At 47.6% G+C, this 22,114-nt stretch overlaps 1 pseudogene; it reads right to left on the reverse strand.

The window, feature by feature from the left end:
- On the reverse strand, positions 20,789-21,795 carry LOC102178946 (annotated as a pseudogene).

Genomic DNA, 22,114 nt, shown 5'->3' on the forward strand with positions numbered 1-22,114 from the left:
CTATGTGTATTCATTTCATAAAAATTTGTCAGGCTCTGCACTTTAAGGTTCACGCATGAAGCTATATCATGTTATTCTTCAGTTTAAGTTGAGCAAAACATAGTATATGATTAGTGCTAAAGTTTATGATCAGTTCAGTTCAGCTCAGTCGCTTAGTCGTGTCCAACTCTGCGACCCCATGAATCGCAGCATGCGAGGCCTCCCTGTCCATCACCAACTCCCAGAGTTCACTCAGACTCACGTCCATAGAGTCAGTGATGCCATCCAGCCATCTCATCCTCTGTCGTCCCCTTCTCCTCCTGCCCCCAATCCCTCCCAGCATCAGAGTCTTTTCCAATGACTCAACTCTTTGCATGAGGTGGGCAAAGGACTGGAGTTTCAGCTTTATCATCATTCCTTCCAAAGAAATCCCAGGGCTGATCTCCTTCAGAATGGACTGGCTGGATCTCCTTGCAGTCCAAGGGACTCTCAAGAGTCTTCTCCAACACCACAGTTCAAAAGCATCGATTCTTTGGCGCTCAGCCTTCTTCACAGTCCAACTCTCACATCCATACATGACCACAGGAAAAACCATAGCCTTGACGAGACGGACCTTAGTTGGCAAAGTAATGTCTCTGCTTTTGAATATGCTGTCTAGGTTGGTCATCACTTTCCTTCCAAGGAGTAAGCGTCTTTTAATCTCATGGCCTAATGATCACATTTGAGTAACTTTGCATCAATTTCCACCAGCATCCTTGTGTCCCAAAAGAAGCCTCCCAAATTGTGAGCATTATAACCTTCAAAGACATTCTTTAGTTTCATTTTAATTTGATTTTATCCAGCAAACCAGCAAATACAGGCTACAATGAATCTGGATAAACTGTTTCACTTTTCTACTCCTTCCTTCCCCCCAACCAAGGGGGTAGGAAAGGACAAGAAGGGAAGCTTGAGCTAAATATAATAGGGAGTACAGTTGTTCCTCGGTGTCTGTGCGGGATTGGTTCCAGGACACCCCTCCCTGCAGATACTCAAATCCATGCAGGGACTTTCCTGGTGGTCCAGTGGTTAAGACTTTGTCTTCCAGTGCAGAAGGTGAGGGCTGGATTCCTGGTCAGGCAGCTAAGATCCCACATGCCTTCCAGGCCAAAAAAACCAGAATATAAACAACTGAAGCAATACTGTAACAAGCTCAATGAAGACTTTAAAAATGTCCCACATCAAAAAAAAGTCTTAAAAAATAAGATCCATGGATACTCAAGTCCCTTATAATATAAAATGACACAGTATAATTGGCCCACCATATCTGTGATTGCAAAATCTACAGATGTTGGAGGACTAACTGTACCAACAGGACTTACCACAGAGTGTCTGCATGGCAGTCAAATGTTTCCCCTAAAGTAGCCTTGAAAGAAATTGGGGTGGAGGCTCCTAAAGACATGTGACCGGAGAAGAGTCTGGGGCAGGAGTCAAGGGGTCTTGGTTTTAGCCCAGCTCTGCCTCTAGTTCATGGTGACCTTGGGCATGTCCCTTCCCCCTCTGGTATCTCTTTCTTCCACTGTAAATGAAGAGTTAGATTAGCTGGTCTCTGAGCCCTTTTCCAGTTAGACTTGGCTGTGATTACACATGATTCTGTGGGTCTGTATGCACATTCTGTTTTAAGTGTTCTGTGAGGCACCTGTGGGTACATTTATATATGAGCTGAACATTGTCTTCACCAGAATCCTTAAAGAAAAATGTATTTGTTGGGGGATGTCAGCCTCCGTGGCTCCAGGTGGCTCAGTGGTAAAGAAGCCATCTGCCCATGCTGGAGACACAGGTTCCATCCCTGACGCAGGAAGATCCCCTGGAGAAGGAAATGGCCACCCACTCCAGTATTCTTGCCTGGAAAATTCCATGGACAGAAGAGCCTAGTGGGCCACAGTCCATGGGGTCGCAAAGAGTCAGACACCTACACGTCAGCCTCCATAGGCACCTGAATGTGCGAGGAAGCGGTGTTCTTGTCAGAGGAAAGGAGATAACGCTACTTATTTTTCCAGAGAGAAGAGAAAAGGGAAGCTATGATAGACCCACAGGATACTGGGAGGCTGTGTGGGTTTGTAGAGCAACCCTTCCCGTAGCTTCGCTGTCAGTGACATCGCTAAGCACATGACAGGCTCGGGAGCAGATTTTCTTGTGAAAATTGGTGAAAGGCTTAAGCTCCCTGCACAGACCCACGTCAGCCAGTCAGTTCCAAGGCAGTACAGGCGAATGCAGGGGCCAGGAGGAAGAGGCGTATCCCGGAGCATGCACTCCACTTTCACACCAAGGGCAGGGAACGGGGCCTTCAGTTTCATTGAACCCAATCTCCAGGATGCGGGAGAGAGCCCTAGTTGACAGACGCATCATATCTTCTATAACACGAGGAAGACCGCTACGGCTATGCACCGTCTGCAGGAAACAATCATGGGGGACAGACGCGGCTCTTCCCTCCTCCCTACCTGGAATTCCTGCTCTGGGGCTGGGCCTGCAGCTGCTGCCTCGTTGACACCCCCATCCCCACCCCCCTCCTGTGGCTGGATGAGTCGCTGAGTGTGGCAGCGGGTGTTCTGGCCACACGGCCCTCTCTACCCATTGTACCGGCTTTGCACGCTGGAAACCATTTCCCCCTCCCCTGATTGAAAACAAGGTTGAATTCATAATTTTACAATTTTTCAAAACTGCCTAACTCCAAGCGGGGGGAAAAGGGAGCTTTCAGTAACCCCTATCCGGTAGCCAAGAATTAGCAAGGAAAACACTGCTTCCCACTTTCTAATTGATGCCTCTGCCAAGGGCCCCAGGTACGCCGGCTCCCGAACACGGGTCTTTGGGGAATTAGTCTCAGGAAACATATCCCCTAGGCCATGTGCACTTCCTGTTGCCTGCAGGACTCCCCGAGGCCTTCTTGATGCTAATTTTCTTAATACAAAACCATTCCTTTTTTTGAAATGAAAAATGACTTGTTAAACCCCTTTCAGGTCCCCTTTTTTTCCTCTGTCCTCCCAGAGAAACACATTAAAGTAAACAAACTTGAGATGTAAAATGAAAACAGGGGCCCCGTAGCACCTGCAGGGTTTTACCAGCTCACATTACAAAGCCCTGTCTGAAGTGGCCCGAGAACTGTTTCCATTACAAATAGCCAGTTTCTCTTGAAAGTCAGGCAAAAGCCAAATTAGGCAGATTACATCAGGATCTATTTTCCTGTAGCATAAGTTCTTTGGAAACACCTGCCTGACATATTTCAGACGTGTGCCGAGGCGAGCCAGGCCCTCGGTGGTTTCCAGGGCTCGTCAGAGTCTCAACAAAAGTGGGTGTTTGGGTTTCACTGAGTAAAGCTGGGTGAGATGCCTGCATGGAATCTGAGTTGCTGCAGACTGACTTTCTGGCGCCTCTGAGGAGACATTTTAACCAGCTCTGTCCCTGCCACGCTTGGTACTGCCAAGAGAGTCCTAGAACCCAGGCAACCTGTCTCCGAACCTCTGTTGGGTGCTGGGGGGAGAGAAGCTGGGGATATATGGTCAAGGCCCAGATGGAGTCAGGGTGTGTCCTCACTCAGAGGGAAATGCTGAAATTAGAGAAGAGAGCAGAGCCCACAGCCTGCTGGGGAGCTCAGTGAAGCACCGATGCAGACAGGTGATGCTCCGAGTCAAAGCCTGCTGGGGGGATGGGGTGAAGGAGACAGGACACCCCACACCTCCTGGCTTTCCCTAACCTCTAATTACCATTCTGCCCTTGACAACCCTCTCCCCATGGAGACTTTTTTATACATTTTTTTACTACCCAGTAACTAGGAATAATTAACTTTTTCAAATGATCAGCATTGCTTAGAAAGTGTTCAGTCAAGTGGGTTAATTAAAATCATGGTAAATCCAAAGTGGAATACTATCTAGCCATTCCAGTAAATCAGAGAGAATGACAGAGATTCTTGTGGAAAGACCTGTAAGGTACACCTACCTAGTGAGAAAAATAGAGTTGTGATACAATAGAGATAAGGTGAGCCCACTTATTTAAAAGGATGTTGTGCAGGGAGCAAAGGTATGTCCATGAAAAAGCACAGAAAGCGGACCAGGAGAAAGGATAGCAAACTATTAACAGTGACCACCACTGGGAAAGGAGTTGGTGGGGGATAAAAGAGATGAGAGGGGGGCTTTCATATTCCCTTCAGAATATGCTGGAAATGTTTGCAATGAGAGAGGAGTCATGTAATACTTGTGTAAAGAGAATGTCCTTAATAAAATAATACAAAAAGTAGAAAGCAACTGTACTCCAATAAAAATTAATTTTAAAAAATACAGTGACTTAAAATGGGATGGAAATTTAAAAAAAGATATAAGGCTGATTCACTTTGCTGTACAGCAGAAACGAATACAACATTGTAAAGCAATGACACTCCAGTAAAAGTTAATTTTAAAAAGTACATGTAGACACTACTATATATAAAATAGAGAGGACTTCCTGTACAGCACAGGGAACTACTCTCAATATTTGATGATAACCTCTAAGAGAAAAGAATCTAGAAAAAAACAGATACATATGTAGGTATACAGCTTCCCTGGTGGTTCAGAAGGTAAATAATCCAGATGCAATGCCGGAGACCTGAGTTCAACCCCTGGGTTGGGAAGATCCCCTGGAGAAGGAAATGGCAACCCACTCCAGTATTCCTGCCTGAAGAATCCCATGAACAGAGGAGCCTGGTGGTTACAGCCCATGGGTTCACAGACTCAGGCACGACTGAGCGACTAAGCACACACACGCACACGCACGTATGCAGGTGTAACTGAATCACTTTGCTGCACGCCTGAAACTAACAGAACATTGTAAATCCATGTCATTTCAGTTAAAAAAAAATTCCATGTTGGGAGCAGTGAGTCGGCACTCCCATTGAGTTCCTAAACCCCAAAGACTAAACAACCTATAAGTCCAAGTGTGCAATGGGCCCGGGAAATTACTGGATCTTCTTGCACCCTGACTGGGTCAAACACTGATGCACTTGAGAAGCACACAAGGGGAAGGGCCGGGGAAACTGTCCATCAGCAATGAGAGTGTATCTAATGGCACAGTGAGGACAGAAGCACTGAGATCCACTGGCCTGGACTGACACCCCGACTCAGCCATTCCCAGGCAATGGGACTGAGGACACCTCCCCTGACCTCTCTGTGCCTCATGTTCTTAGCCATGAAATGGAGATGAGAACGGAAGTCATCTGATTACACGGTGGTGGGGATTAGAGTAGAGAACTCAAGTGAGGGCACTGAGCACAGGGAACGGCGCACAGTGAATAAAACACGAGTTACTGTTGAGACTGGACACGCTGCAAAGCTTCCTCTTACATTTATATGTTCTAAACGAATACATGATGGGATCCAAGTCAGCAGATGAACATCTCCCCTTAAATTAAGGATGTGGATTAATGCTGCCACCAGCAGAGTCGGACCACACAAGCATCCCATGTCTGAACAGAGCAGAACTGGGTCCTTTAATGCTCATCAGAGAGCTCTTTACTCTGCAGGGAGAGATCCAAGGTATGTAGACACAAGACTGCAGGGTGCCTCAGGCGAAATACTCCAACAGGTCACCCAGAAGGCCGAGAGCAGACAGCAAAGCCGGAGGGAGGCACTGAACAGGACTCCGAAGGCCGGGGGTGCAGGTCATCTGGCAGTAGGGACCTCGAGGTTTTTGAAGGAGCATGGGGAGCGGCAGAGAGGTGCTTCACCCCAGCCAGGGCACCTTGCCAGGGCGCACCAGCTGTGTGAGGAGACCAGGGTTGAACTAAACAGTCAGACTTGCTTCAAGCCAGGAAATTACTGACCTGGAGAGCAACCGTAGACGACTGTCAAACACAGCGCGAGTCAGCTCCAACCTGCCTCCTCTCCCAACCAGCAGGAATCTGAACTTTGCAAACTCTGAAATCAGCCCCCTGGACTCCTTTGTCTCACACATCCCAGCCCAGATCGTCAGCACAATTCCCCCGGTAGGGCTTTTATGACTGGTGATGATGTAAGGAGGCAGAGAAAACACAGCTGGGCCTGCATGCAATTTACAGAGAAGGCGCTGGGGGAGCGTGTGCCTGTCCCCAAACAGCGGCCATACAGCTGCTCAGCTCCCCCCACGATGCCGAAAGTCCCCACCACCTCTCACAGAAGGAAACACGTGGTTCAGACCAATGAGACATAGCTTTCAGGTTTTAAAAAATCAGATGTAGGCATTTTAAAAGCACTGTGATGTTGGAGGTTCTCCTCCCTTGCCTCCAACATCAGTGAGTTCTCATTCTTGTTCTCATTCTTAAACTGACCCATTAAATACCACTCTCAAATCCATCGCTTTCTCGAATCCTCCGTATCGTCTCCTGGGTTGGGACGCACCATCTCTCACTTAGAGTCTATAACCACCTTCCAACTATTCTTCCGGCCTTCAGTCTTCGTTCCTCTAATCAGTCTCCACCGAGTAGCCAGAGAGATTCTTTCAAAAAATTATATCTGTCTCTCTCTTCTCTAAAACGTTCAATGGCTCCCTATTGCTTCCAGAATAAAGCTTAAACTCCTGTATGGGTGCAGTCCATTCTTGGTATTCACAGAAGCCCTGTCCTATACTCATCACCAACAGTCAATTAGTTAACACAGAACCATTGCTCTTAGAGGAAATACAAATTTAAAGTTTTACGAGCTTTTTGTTGTCGTCATCACTGTTGTTAACCAATAAATAAATAACTTTGTTGTGTGTTTTTCTCTTTAATTGTAATATATATTTAACATATATTGCTGATTCATCATTAACATTGAACCACAGGACCATAACTCATGCCTCAATAAGCTTTTCCAATGCAAGTATTTTCTGCATAAGACACAGGATGTGATCACCTTTCTGGAGCTAGGAAAAGTAAATGGCACTACAGGACAATGCTTGGGGGCCATTTGAAATAGAAAATTCGCCATCAAAAATGGGACAAGTGAACGTGGAGTCAAAGTCGCTCAGTCGTGTCTGACTCTTTGTGACCCACAGACTGCAGCACACCAGGCCTCCCTGTCCATCACCAACTCCTGGAGCTTGCTCAAACTCTTGTCCATTGAGTTGGTGATGCCATCCAACCATCTCATCCTCTGTTGTCCCCTTCTCCTCCTGCCTTCAGTCTTTCCCAGCATCAGGGTCTTTTTCAAGGAGTCAGTTCTTCACATCAGATAGCCAAAGTATTGGAGTTTCAGCTTCAACATCAGTCCTTCCAATGAATTTTCAGGACTGATTTCCTTTAGGATTGACTGGTTTGATCTCCTTGTAGTCCAAGGGACTCTTGAGAATCTTCTCCAACATCACAGTTCAAAAGCATCAATTCTTTGGCGGTCAGCTTTCTTACAGTCCAACTGTCACATGCATACATGATTACTGGAAAAACCATAGCTTCCACAAGACTAATGTCTCTGCTTTTTCATATGCTGTCTAGGTTGGTCATAGCTTTTCTTCCAAGGAGCAAGTGTCTTTTAATTTCTTGGCTGCACTCACCATCTGCAGTGATTTTGGAGCCCCCCCAAAAAAGTGAAGTCAAAATCATTCACTCGTATCCAACTCTTTGTGACCCTATGAAGTGTAGCCCACCAGGCTCCTCTGTCTGTGGAATTCTCTAGGCATGAATACTGGAGTGTGCAGCCATTCCCTTCTCCAGGGGATCTTCCTGACCCAGGGATTGAACCTGGGTCTCCTGCATTGCAGGCTGTTTCTTTACCATCTGAGCCACCAGGGAAGCCCTCAAAATGGGACTAACATGGCACTAAACCGACCAAAGAAAGGATACTATAGTCTGAGAGCTGAAAGCACAAGGCAGCATGCTGCCTGTTAGTTCTCAGCCATGAATGTGAGCAGTGGACAACTCCCATTTTTCATCGCTCTCTACATGTCCATAAATGCCACAGAAGCACTGTGAATATTAATTTTGAGGTTGCAAATAAATTTCGAGTAAGTAAATTTGCAAATATGAAGTCTCAAATAACGGAGATGAATTGCATTTTTTACCATTGCTTGCTCAACATCTCTTTGTCCTGTTTCCACATGGAGCAGAGTGAACATTAAGGGTGAGCACACAACTACATGTCCAGTCCCAATGTCCTGTGGGCTTGGCTGCAGTGACCAGTCCAGAGAACAGCACGTGGCCGGAGCACAGTCAGTCAGAGCCCTCTCCTGGGATTTTTCTACTGGAAGTGGGAGGGAAGAGTCTTGGATTTGGGGGAAAGACTTGCAAGGATGCGGCTCTGGGCTGCTGCTGACCATGCTCCTTGTTATATGGGCCTCCTGTGGTGGGGAAGCATGTAACTGAGGTAGGGAGAGCGTGAAAGAGAGACCAGGAATTGTCAAGTCTGGGTTTCCTTTACCTCTGCCCTCAAGTCCCCAGAATCCTTCAACAAACCCTCTTTCTTGCCTCTTACAACAAAGAGTTCAGAGTAACACTGAACAGGAGGGTCTACCCGGGCTGGTCCCATCCCCCTTCCTTTCTATCACGCTCTTATTTCAGAAGTGACATCCCATGACACAGAAACGCTCAGAGTTCCCTGCACATGCTCCTTACCCCCACACTGGCTCAAGCTCTTCCTTCTGCCTGGAACCCACTTCCTTCACTCCTGAGCTCCATCATCTCGTCCTTCTCTGACCTCTCAGGCCAGGCTGTCAGCCTCTTTCTTCAGGGGCTCTGTTGCACCCAGACCAAAGTTCCATCTCCTTGGGTTTCCCGCAAAGCCCAGACCCAGCTCCTCTCTTAGTTCAACACATGACCTTGAACTTACCAATTTATAGAACTTGAGATACTGAGGACAAAACCAGTTCATTCATCATGTAGCTGGGGTCCAGTGCCCTGAGGGTATCCAGTGGAAGTGTGGCAAACTGTTGAATTCCGGGCCTGAAGTGCCAAATCCAAGACTCTGTTGCTCCTTCTTTCCTGAGGCTAAGTGAATGCTGCCGAGTTAGGGCCCTCGTAAAAGCCTTCATATCTGAACGACAACTTGCAGCTCAGAAAGCCCTTCCACACGCATGATTTCGTACGAGGCTCATGAGAGCCCTGGGAGGCAGCTGTATCGTGCTCTCCCTTGGAAGAAACAGGCTCACAGAAGGAAAGTACTGCTGTCCAGATCACGCAACTAACCAGTAATGGGGCAAGACACAGAGTGCAGCCTCCGGCTTGAAGGCCAGCGCGCTCTGGGCCATGAGGAGCAGTTGGACCCTTCTTTGAGTGACTCTTTGTTTGACTGACTGATGCATATGCCTGTCAACTTCGTCTCACCTGGATGAAGAGTTGAGGGGAAAGTGCCACATGTGGGAGAGGAGAGCGGCCTGTCCTATGCTAGGGGGACTCACGGTGTCTTGGAGAAAGGAACACCTCTTTTTTACTAGCCCCAGTCAACAGGTACTTGGTTAAAAACTCAACAGAAAATAATATATTCAACCTTCAGGAAATATTTTCCACGTGTCTTAAATAGCTGCAGGCCCTGTCCCCTTTGGTCCTCACCACCCAGTGAGCAGCTCATGGTTTTGCCAAGAATGCCCCAGGTTTCACACTGAAAGTCCTGGTAGTTCCCTAGTGATCCAGCAGTTAAGAACCTGCCTGCCCGTGCAGGGAGCACAGGCTTGATCCAGGAAGCTCCCACATGCCACAGAGCAACGAAGGCCACGGCCACAGCCACGGAGCCCGTCCTCCAGAGCCCAGCAGCCGCACCTGCTGAAGCCTGCGAGCCTAGAGCTCAAGCTCCGCAACAAGAGAAGTCCCTGCAGGAAGGAGGCCACACGCTGCAGCAACAAGCAGCCCCTGCTCACAGCAACTAGAGAAAGCCCCCACAAAGCAACGAAGGCCCAGCACAGCCAAAAAGAACTGAATGAAAAAACGAAAAGCCCTACATCTCAGGAACTCCTTCAGTCTGGGACAATCCAGGAGGGTTAGGTGGGCCTCACACCTCGTGACAATGACCTCCAGGGCAGGTATTTCTCCCATGTTACAGATGAAGCAGCTGAGGCTCAGAAAGGGAAACCGGCTGGCAAAGGTCGCACGTGTAATGAGCAGAGGAGCCAAGGTACAAGCCAACACCCCTCTGATCCTAGAGCACTCCCAACCCTCAGCAAGGCCTCTCCTATCAACCATGGGACCAACCAGTCAGTATCCGGGATGGATTAGCAAAACTGAGGTGTCGTGCAGGAAGAGTGGGCGTCAGGCTGCAAACATGACCCAGCGTGCGGAAAGGGAAACAGTGCATCTGACCACCGTTCCTTGGGCAGACATTTCTCATCTGATCTTCACTACGGTTGTGTCTCCACAGGGCTTCCAGATCAGCTAGAGGAACAACAAGCTTGACAGATGTTTTCCCCACTGAATTGGCCCATGATTTGACTGTAACTGTGTCTGCACCCGATGCCAAAACAACAGGCCAATTAATCCAACTCCACTGGCCAATACAGTGGAAAGAGAAAATAAACAAAGACAGTCTTCTCAGTGAGATGACCCAGTTGAGGACTGAATCTGGCTCGTTAACTCACCACACTGACCAGCAGACTCGGTTGTATCAGGTCCCCTTAAGGCCCTTGGCAGACTCAGCCTGAATTAATTAATTGAATTAATTCAAATTAATCAGTCCTATTGGCAAGATCTATCGGTGGCCCCTACCTTCTCAACTGTAAAAGACTAGATCAGCTTGATGATGGGAGTTGTATGCTTTCCACATTATGTAAGGACTGCCCATGCTAAATGCTTGCTGGGAATCATTACTTTCAAAGTTCATTATAAGAGGCACTAGCTCATGCATTATGAGCAGACCAGGATAAAAATGACATTTAAGATATTGCACAAGTTTTAGAACTGGTGGCTCTACAAATAAACAGTGATTTTTAAAAGAAGTGGGAAAAAAGAATTTATAAACCCAATAAAGATGCAACAGGGGCCAGTGAAGATGAAAGGAAAAAATTTAAAGCTGTGGCGAGCCACCTTCTGAAGCCCTTGGAACACTCAAATCCAGAATAATTCCTCACACAGAAGAACGAAGGGGTATATTCTTAGAAATGCCAACCAACAACTTACCCTCCCCTCCTGCCCCACCCATCACCACCACTGAGCTGTTTGGATTCCATGTGTGAAGTAAGATGAAGCCAGCAAAGAATTTGACCAAAGAGGAACCCAACTGTCCATTCCTTCTCTGGCCTTTTAAGCAGACTCAACTCAGATACTTATTCCAGCTGCCCAGGGCATATTATATACCTTCCTTGCTTGCTGCACACCCAGATCACACCAGCTTGCCCATTAGAAGAGCCAACGATGAGTAAGGTGTATTAAGCACTGACCATATACCAAGCCCTGTTCTAAGCACTTTGTATACATTATCCTACATAATCCTCACCAAATTTCAAGATAACTGCTATGATCAAACTCAATTTAAAACTGAGGCACAGAGAAATAAAATGACTTTTCCCCTGGTCTCACAGTGGCAAAGTTGGGATTTGAAACCCAAGGTCTGATTCTAGAATTTTTTGTTTTGAATACCTGTTCTCCACCCCCTGGACTTTTCAGCCGTTGGGGCCACATCTGGCTCCCAGTTTCTGCCCCAGGTTCTCCTTATTTGGGGAGCCCCAGTTGGGAGACTGAGCTGGGACTGAGTGTGCTAGTGTGACCACAGGGTCAACTGGGTGTGTATAGCTGCAAGAGAAGGGAGGTTTTTATAAACACCAAAGAATCAAGGCTCAGGGGTTTGCATCTGTTTCCTTTCAAGAGAGAAGCTAAAGACAGGAGCCAAAAAGAGCTAGGTGTACATGTCAAATGCTTCAGAGAGCAAATAAAAGAAAACCCAATTCAAATCAGCTTGAGATAGTCATTTTATCCATTCATATAAGAGCTTGCTCCTTGTAAGGTAAGTTATGACAAACCTAGTCAGTGTACTAAAAAGCAGAGACATCACTTTGCCAACCAAGGTCTCTCCAGTCAAGGCTCTGGTTTTTCCAGTAGTCAAGTATGGATGTGAGCTGGATCATAACGAAGGCTGAGCACCGAAGAATTAATGCTTTCGAATTGTGGTGCTGGAGAAGACTCTTGAGAGCCTCCGGGACTGCAAGGTTATCCAACCGGTCAATTCTAAAGGAAATCAACTCTGAGTACTCACTGGAAGGACTGATGCTGAACCTGATATGGCTCCAATACTTTGGCCACCTGATGTGAAGAACCAACTCATTGGAAAAGACCATGATGCTGGGAAAGATTAAAGCAGAAGTAGAAGGAGACGACATAGAATGAGATGGTTAGATAGCATCACCAACTCAATGGATGTGAGTTTGAGCAAATCCAGGAGATAGTAAAGGACAGAGGAGCCTGGTGGGCCACAGTCCACAAGGTCACAAAGACTTGGACTCAACAACTGAACAACAAGAACAAATAAGAGCAAGTGTTGTGGAGGGTGTGGGGTGGGTATTTCAAGTTCAACTGATTCAGTGACTCAACATATCATCAAGGACCTGGGGTCTTTCAGTCTTTCCATCCACCATCCACAGTGTCAACTTCATGCCCAGGCTGGCTCCCCTGTGTCTATGAGAAGACTGTCAGTGGCAGGCAAAGCTATCATAGCCTCACAAGGATTGCTGGAGAGGAAGAGAGCCTGGCTCCCTACGGCCCTCTCATAACAGTAAGAAACCTTTTTTTTTTTCTCAGAACACACCCTCCACACTCTGCCTGGAACTCATCCTGGCCCAAGCACAGAGTGAACCCCCAGAACATTGACTGGATCAGCCCCTGGAAGGTCTTTGGCTATGGGAGCTCACAGGACGCTAGGTCGTCATGCAAACAGCTTGATCTCACAGAGCTCATCAGTGGCACTGATGCTGGCCATGCACTTGCTCAAGTAGGATTTGGGGACAACAAATATTACTAAAGGAACAAAAGAATCATCTAAAAGAACTGCTTGTGTGTTCACACAAGACACCCCAGGGGATTCCCAGAAATAAACAGGGAGACATTGAGGAGCCCAATGTCCTACACTGTGTGACTGTAATAAAAGTCTATAAAAGTTGAATGCATTTGCACCATGAAACTGGAAAGCCCCAGAGAAAAATTAGGTTCCATTTGCTTTAATGACGCTTTGGGATCCACTTGTACCCTTCTACCTGACCCTCAGCCCTCTCCCAGATGTATTTGTCCCCTCTGGCTCCTTGCATCAGAGCACTTGGCAAGAGACACCCTCCACTGGCATGACCTGTTCCAGATGGTCAATTATGTTGGCTGCCCAGTCAGGGGAGAGGCTCAGACATCAATCAGCTCAATTTATTCATTAGCTTGAACAGCCCAAGAAGTGTAAAAGGAAGTTGGCTTAAGTAAATAAGTTTCTAGTCTGGCTCCAATCATTCCAATAACCCCATTTCCCCTCCCTTCAGCCTAATAGTCCTCTGCTTGGATCTACTCAGGTAGCACTTATTAGGGAAAAGTGAAGCCCAGAAAACGACGCTTGTCCTCAAAACAGGTCAGCCTCCCTGCACATTTCTTGACAGTCAGTCAACAGGTAAGGAGAACCTCAGCATCAGACGTTGGTAGATCTGATGCTGTCTGCAACACTAAGGCACTCACTCCTGTACTTGCTGATGGCTCATACCTGAGACCCACCCTGGGAGTCTCCCTTGACAAAGACTCTTTTTGACCAAACTTTAATTAGCTCCCCTAAAGCCCCCTCTAGACTAGACCTAAGCTTTGGGCCTCCATGTACATCCATGCTGAGTCTAGTCTCACCAATAATCCTGCTAAATCAGTTAGCAAGAATCTGCCCCCTAACCCGGCACTCAATATCTGATCACCCTTGATATCTGCTCAAGTTCCTCATCCTTCACTTTGGTGTATACAAGTCTGGCCAGCTTTAGGAAGAATCCTTCTAGGCCAGTTTAGCAAGAATCCTTTTACCCTTGATGTCTCCTCTCAGTCACTGTCCATCTACTAACCTCCTTACCTTCTCCTGGGCTATACACCCTCATTTGTCCTTATATTCAGAGCTAAGCCTATCTCTCTCCTATTGCAATAGCCTTGAAAGTCTTCTCTGCCTTATAAAAAATATCAGAATAATGTTTTTCTTTGCCACATTCAGCTAAAGGAGACTGTCTCATCCAGTTACATCACCTCTGCACAAAAGCCCACATTAAATGGTTGGTAGATGCAGGGCTGCCAAGGCCCAACACCCCTGCCTCAATTCAGGATGCCTCTGAAGGGCCAGCTCAGCTTCAGAGTCCCCAGAGAGGTCAGCTGAATTCTTTTTCACACATGCATCAAAGTTCATCTTTCCATCCATCCAGTCCTGCTTCCCTCTCTCTACAGGTTCCTACTAAGGGTAGAAAGGGACTGTATTCTGAAGGAGCCAACATGGGCGAGAAGGGATCACACACTGGATGAAGGGGACAGGATGTTAATTGAAAAGGGGGGAGTTTATCAACATGGTCACATGCCCTTCATACACAGGATCTGACACCCTGGCAAGGACCCCAGGAGGAAGCACTAAAGGTGCTGCTCAGCTGCTTTTAGAATGGCTGGCTCTCAGCAAAGTAGAAGCGCTAGAGCTGCCATCACAGATGGCGGGACAGGGGATCAAAGGACTTGGAAGCATGGGCTGGGTGTGCTCTCCAATCGCTTCTGCAGGTGAGCCTGGAGGCTGCATCTTCTGATGCAAGAGGTGAGGTACTGGTAACAGGGAGCACAGTATCTTTGGAGTTCAGGGTGGCTATTCTCCCCAGGGCCAGGGCTGATGGGAGGAGACACTGTCGCAGGGCTCCATGAGAGCAAGTGGTTCACAGAGTAATCAAGGCCCGGCTGTGGTGCTAAATCCACAGAAGCCAGGTTGGAACAACACAGTATGAGTGGCAGGATGGGGTAGCAGCCACAGGGGCCGGCCTCCAGAGATCTCAGGAAAATGGAAAATAGAATACAGTGTCCCAGGGGCAAAATAGATGGATCCTGAAAAGGATATTTCTCAGACTATATACTTAAAAGAAATTAAGGATGATTGATCAGGAAACCGAGGGAAGCTACATCAATAAAAAGTCACAAGCTATTGCCCAGTATTCAGACCTGAAAGCTGTCAACTAGAGGAGAGTCCTCATCCTCAGGATGAGGGAAGGACCCAGGCACGTGGCACCAAGCACAGAAGTAATGAATTCCCCAACCATTCCCCAAAGGGAACTGTAGCCACTGACTCAGTAAAATATCCAGACATTCCAAAGACCATGAGACACCAGATTGGAGCTGCAGCCGCATCAGAGTCCCCAGTGAGAGCGGGGGGCAGAAGGGAGCCAGGTCACCAGAGGAGGCCCGGTCCAGGTCAGGTCCATGGTGAACCCACTAGTGGTCATCTTCCTGGTCCTCAAGGGTTAAGTGGAATGGATACTCATCACAGTTAGGTAGATACCCACATTGGTTCCTTAATGTGTGGAGCCATTCTAGAGGAGAAATCCACTAAAATTGCCCCCATCCCTTTGCCAAGATATTAAATCACAAACAATATTACATCTGAAGCAGAGTCTTTCAGAAGACACCCTTAATGACCTAAAAGAGCAGGCATGGTGGTCCCCAAAATACTTCCATTTAATTTACCAATCTGACCCCACTCCTACAGAAACCAGATAGATTCTAGAGGATGACAGTGGACCAAACTCAATCAAGAAGTAGCTACCACAGTTGCTGGCCCAGGTGTGGTATCTTTGCTAGAGAAGACTAACACAGTTCTGATTCACAGTGTACAACCCGGCTCCGGTAAATGTATTCTCTTCTCTCCCTGTCAAGAAAGAGTACCAAAAGCAGACTGCATTCCCATGGAACAGTCAACAGTAGAAATTTACAGTCTTACTCTAGGGCCATATTGGCTCTATCATCCTTTTTCATAAAACAGTCCAAAGGGACCTAGACACTCTGCAGAGCATCCCACTTATAACGACGAACATGGCAGATATCATCGTGGATGTCACTGGATGAGCTGGATGAACAAGAAGTGACACGTACATTGGAGGCCTTGACAGGACCCTTAAGCTCCAGAGTGTGGGAAAGAAAACTTGCAAAATTTTAGAGATCCTCTACATCATTGAACTTGTTAAGTCTTATGGCTTAAAGCAGGTAAGAGTAGATATGCTACTTAAGGGATCATCCCATCCAAAATAAAGAATGGCTGCTACGCTCACCTGAGCCCCTCACAGTGAGCAGAAGGATGCATCAAGGAAATGCATCCAGCCTTCCGCTCATTCATTTATTTATTCATTCATCCACCAAGAACTTGTTGACAACTACTCTGGGTGACCTGCCCTGGGCCTGAGGTTGAGATGGTGTGAATTGGGAATTTTTGATGGTGTCCCCACCTGGGCCCCCAAAATGCTTGGATCCTGCCTTTATTACCACCACTATCCTCCCCCAGAGGGAACCCAAGGAGCAGAAGCGGATGAGAAACAGAGGGATCATTAGAGAAACAGCATCCCAGGCGACTCTACAAAATGCAGAGCATGCTAAAGTTCAAGGCCACCTCTCCTTCTCCAGATTCTTTTAGTTACCTACACTGTTCAAAATGCCCTCCTGGAAACACAGGGAACACTCAGTAAAAATCCAGACTGTCTTGCAGAACAGAGGGTTTCCTCAGGGATCATGAGAGCTTATGAAGGCAGGTTGGGGTTTTTCCCCTGAACGGTGGATCTTTTTGAAGCTGTTTTGTGGTGTGCACATGCCCTATCATCTCAGGATGCTCGGCCCCCAAGCGCTCCGCACCCTCTCCATGTGTTCTGCTCGGCGACCACTGAAACAAGCATCCCTCCGCTTGTACACAGTGAGCTAGAGACAGCCCGACTCCAAAAGAGCTCTGCTGCTTCCAAAACCATCCAGCAAGGCTAGTGGCGCTGGTCCACGTTCTTCCAGGTTTCAGTGGGGACAGAGGCTGAAAATTGGTCTCTTGAAGCACCCTTGGCTGAACTGAGTGAGTTCATGAAAAGAAAAAAAAAAACCTGGAAGAACTGCTCCAAAAAAAATTCCCATTGGGCAGCAGTGTGTCACTTCAGCCGACCTTTTCCAAAGTAGGGTAACCGTCTTCATGGAGTAAAATGCCCCAAAGCAAGGGAACATCAGGTGGTATAATGGAAAGTACAGAGGCTTTGGTGTCAGAAGGGGCCAAATTCAAATCCTAGCTCTGTCTCCGTGTGGTCTTAAGCTATAAGAGCCTTGGTTCCCACATCTGTAAAGTAGGAATACTAATTGACTTCTCTGATGGATCAGAGGAGAGTACAGCCGTATGGTGCCTGGAACTCAGCGGACTGCCTTGGAGTCCCTTTACCATAACTGGATTGGCTTTCATAGGATCAGAGCTTGTCAGAGTTGGAGAGGACCAGGCAGAGCTTCAGCTGAATATTTAATTCTTACAGCCCCTGGGGCTTCTGTCTTATGGCTGACCTCACCCAGAATGGGTAAAGAGGTCCCAAGAAAAGAAACCAAGATAATATTTTATTCAAAAGAAAAATGTGAGAAGGTGTCTTCTCCCACCCCAGCTTCTGAGATTTTGCCATCATCCGTGCTTGCTGTGTGAGTCTGATATATGGACCACGGCAGGAGAGCGTGACAGAGGAAGGATGGAGAGGCTGGCCCTTGGCAGCCAAGCAGGGCTCCATGACCTCCCCCATATGTTGTCCCCTGAGCCCAGTGCAAGGGTATAACTCAGAGGCTGCATCTGCAAGATGGTCTGGAAACGCTTCCAAGGAGAAGAACACGGTGGAAGCAGTAGCTCTCTAAATCACTTAGGAACAGCTCATTCCCAAGTAATACAAAACTAATGAGTCAAGAGAGCATGTCGGCCCCTGAAACGGAGCAGTCCAGAGGCAGGATAAGTTTCAGCAAACTTAGTTAGCAGCTCAGTGGTGAATCCAAGAAGTTTGTTTCTTTCCATCTCTTCCCTCTGCCTTCTGCCCAAAGCTGCCTCTGCACAAGGCTTCCTCCCTTCTCGGCCACAAGGTGGCTGCTAGTAGTGGTGGCAAGGACAGCCTAGTCCACTGAAATAAGAGAGCTCCTTCCAGAGAGCCTCTGTGAAAGAACAACAACAAAAAAGAGTGGGGGAGAAGCTTCCTTCTCAGAAGCCCCTAGCAAATGCTTCCCTGGGATACTTGCCTATCACAAAGTCCAGGGTACTGAGCTGTGAGCACAAGCCAGGGTCCACCTCTGGGAGTGAGGACTAGGGCTGCTTTCCCTTGAATTACAAGAGATACGCGTGGACAGCACCCAGTTGAAAACTGGTGAAAACAAGATAAAAGGGGAGTGAAAGCTGGGAAGCCAATAGCAACCAATGCGCCAGACACCATCAAAAGCTTTGCCTACCCCGGATATGGGCTTTCCAGGCGGCGTGATGGTGAAGAATCCACTTGCCAATGCAGAAGGCACGAGAGATGTGGGTTTGATCCCTGGGTTGGGAAATCCCCTTGGAGAAGGAGATGGCAACCCTCTCCAGTATTCTTGCCTGGAAAATCCCATGGACAGAGGAGCCTGGCGGGCTACAGTCCAGAGGGTCACGAAGAGCTGGACACGACTGAGCACAGCACAACAGCAGCAGCCTGGACAGGCATCAGTTCTGATTCTTCCAGCACGCCCACTCCTCTCCATTCTCCTGAAGGTAGACGAGTAAATCTGATAAGATCATCTTTCTCCAGTGTAAACGTGGCTCCTTAACTGACTAATGTCTTAGTTGGAAAAGGCTGTGGTCACCCAACTCCCTGGAATCACTGGTTTTCAAACTTTTTTTTTTACCAAAGAGCACTTTTGTCCATGGAGCAGTCGAGGAGGGTGTTTTAATTGCAGCAGGAAGGGGCTCCCTAGGGAAGGAGAATGCTGAACAAGCTAGGCTCTGGATCACCCTCTTCTATTCTAAGCTCACACATATAACCCTGGCACCACCTTAAAATGAGTTTCTAATACCTGTTATTATTTGCAGACTTGACCTTGGGCTTTGACCCTGCACCACATCCTACATAAATGTCAAAGCCTTCAACCTCTGCCTTCAAGAGTTCAGTTTCCTTGAACTTTCTTGTGGTCCATTGGTTAAGAATCCACCTTTTAATACTTTGATCCCTGGTTAGGGAACTAAGATCTCACATCCCCTGGGGCAACCACTGAGCCCGCGAGTCACAACAAGAGGGAAGCCCACAGGCCACAAATAAGACCCAGTGCCTGCCTCTGCCACATCCCAGCTGTGTCACCCTGGGGAGATCACTTTACTTCTCCTAGCCTCAGTTTTCTTCTCTACTGAATTGCAAGAACAAGCCACAGTTTGGACCAACAAAAACGCAGCCTCTCAGGGCACTGGGCTTACTGGTGCATTTGTAGAATCTGTCTATTTACTATCCATAATGGCTGGAAATGCTTGACCTGCTCAACACTCATGTTAACTGTATCCAGGCTCCTTTCTTTCTTTCTTTTTTTTTTTTTTTTTAAAAAGCTCTTTATAAAGGGAATTAGAGGCCCCTAAAGACAACACTTGCACTTAGTGGACTGTGAGTGGCCCCAGGCTGGTTCCCCAGAGCTCCATAATTTTCTACAGACTCTCCAAATAGGATGCTTAAAGCTAAGTTCCTACTCCATAGCTGGGTCTGCTTACAAACATGCCTGCCCCTCGGAACTGCATTCTGGGACTGCTGCTGAAAGCAGCTTTAAAAGCTGCTTTGGAGGCCTGTACAGGCCTGGGTCTTCTCATTGCTCCTTCAACCTCCTGCGTTTGGAAGCCTGGCTGGTAGACTCCACCAAGGCCCTGACAACGAGCAGAAAGCTGCCTTAAGAAAATGCATCCAGCCATTCTCTCACTCACTCATTCATTCACCAAAAACTATTGAAAGCCACTCTGGGCAGCCTCCCCTGGGCCTGAGGTTGGTGCAGGGTGGGGGGGTGGGGGGGTGTAAATTGGAAACTATTTGATGGTATCACCATAGGGGCCCCTAGGAATGCCTGCATCCTTCCTTTTAACACCACCATCACCACCCTCTCCCTGAGGAAACCCAAGGAGCGAGAACAGAAGAGAAACCAAGGAAGCATCTCAGAAACAGTATCTCAGCTGACTCTTATTGGCAGAGCACTCCAGACAAAATCTGAGCTCAAGGTAAGGCCACTGATCTCTACTTCAAATCTTTTTGTTGTTATTCTCAATTTTTGGAATGCTTTAATCAACAGAATGGACATATACAAATGAATTTCAAAATGAAATCAATGCACCCAAGAGGGAGATCTAACAGGAGAGTACCTACAGCTCACAATGAGAAACCGGTCAGATGGAAGAAGGCCAGAGTCCAAAGCAGAGAGCGAGGAGGGACGTGTAAGAGGAAGGGCCCTGGGACTGGAATATCAAGGTGTGCTCAGCGGACGTCTTCAACTTCCAGACGCCCCAAGGCCTTAGCTGGTGGTTTGGGACAAACATGGTATTTGGTCACAAAGGGCAGCAGTAGAGATCGGCTGTGTCTGGAATGCGGAGGGAGGTGAGACATCTGGGGAGACTGCAGACAGTCTATGATAAAGCGGTCGCAAGTGTGAGAGCGTGGGCGCTAATAAGGCTCTGCGTCCCCTTACGACAGGCGCCGACCAACCTGCAGCAACGTCCTATGAAAAATGACTCAGGTCACTACTTTGGTGGCAGATATGAAGTAGCTACAGGAAACTTCTGCGGAAAAGGTCCAGCTTATATGGAGAAAATTACGCATCCAAGCACTGGATCATCGATAGCGCCACACTCAGAGCTGGTGGAGGAAAGGAGCTCTTTCTGGGTGACTTGCAGAAGGCCATCATTTCTTCACGGAGAAGACGGAAGCATTCAGCTCTTCACAAAGTTCTGTGAGCCTTCATCTTGTCCTGCTTTGCCTTGTATTTGGAAGCGTCCCTGGGCTCACTGCTGGGACTGCTCCAATCGTCAGCTTCAGCTGTGCTCTTGTAATGGCGCCACGTGGACTTGTTAAAAGCCGGAAGTCTCTCAAATGCTTCACTTGAAAGGGCCTTCAAATAAATGACAGCATCAGTAACCACGCCTTCCATAGAATAGCATTTTAGATCTCCTTGGAAATATCTAGCATACAGACAAGAAATTGGCAAGTCATAACCAAACCCAGCCAACGGGCCGGCTCGGGTACGCTCAGCTAGGTCTCAGAGTAGTTGAATATGTGTAGTGAAAATGGCAATCTATTTTTCGGAGTGGAACCCACCACCTCGGTCACTTATCTTAGTGGATGTCTTCTTTACAAGAGTAGCCAGGGTTTTAACAGCTGGGTACCCTCTTTTCTATCTTCATACGGTTTGACTGTTGTTCTCGTTGAGTTCTTGAACAACTCAAAGAGCACGAGAAAGAGGTGTGAGGGCACATAAACTACCTGATTAGATGTGTTTGGAGCTTTGGCACTGAATTCTTCAACCTCCAGCTCTGGAGCTACCAGATAATACGGCTCACAAAGCATCTTGGCAGTTCCATACACATCTTTCACAACGCCAGTGACATTGCAGGTGGGATCAATATTCCCAATGTGTTTCAGATATGCAGGGTTAGTGTCACCGCCAAACAGAAGTGTGTGCTGGTTAATAAGCACGTGGAAAGAGTTGCAGTTGGTATGAAATCGGTCCAGAAAATACTGGGTGTTACCGTTAATGAATGGATCAAACCCAAACTTCTCCTTGTACTCAATCACTCCTTGGGCCATTGTAGGAGCCACATCATTGTGTTTATTTCTGACTTTAATTAGGACTTGTAGAAAGTTATCCAAGACCTGTGGATCTTCAGGGCTCTTATTTGCATATTCTAGAAGTTCAAGAAAACTCTGCATATACCAGCTTTGAACCAATCCCACCGAATGGTGGTTAAGCAAGTCCTCCAGCAGAAGATTAACTTCAGGCACACAGGAAGCTCCTTTTGTAGGAACATGTATGAAGTTTTCTCACACATATTATCTCTCCCTTGGGGATGCTAGCTCCAGAGCACCAGTAGCGGAAATCTCCTGGAAACTCCTGATTGGCAGGATGTGGACCTCTTACCATCCCTAGGCCCTGGCTGTCCTGGAAACCCAGCCAGGCTGCACAGAGCCACCCAAGGCCTCAGAGTCCACAGCTGAGGGATGAGGACCCCCAGACCAGCAAGCCCACCTAACGCCAACTCTGAGGTGG

Source organism: Capra hircus, chromosome 20, assembly GCF_001704415.2.
Source record: "Capra hircus breed San Clemente chromosome 20, ASM170441v1, whole genome shotgun sequence".
Lineage (NCBI taxonomy): Eukaryota > Metazoa > Chordata > Mammalia > Artiodactyla > Bovidae > Capra > Capra hircus.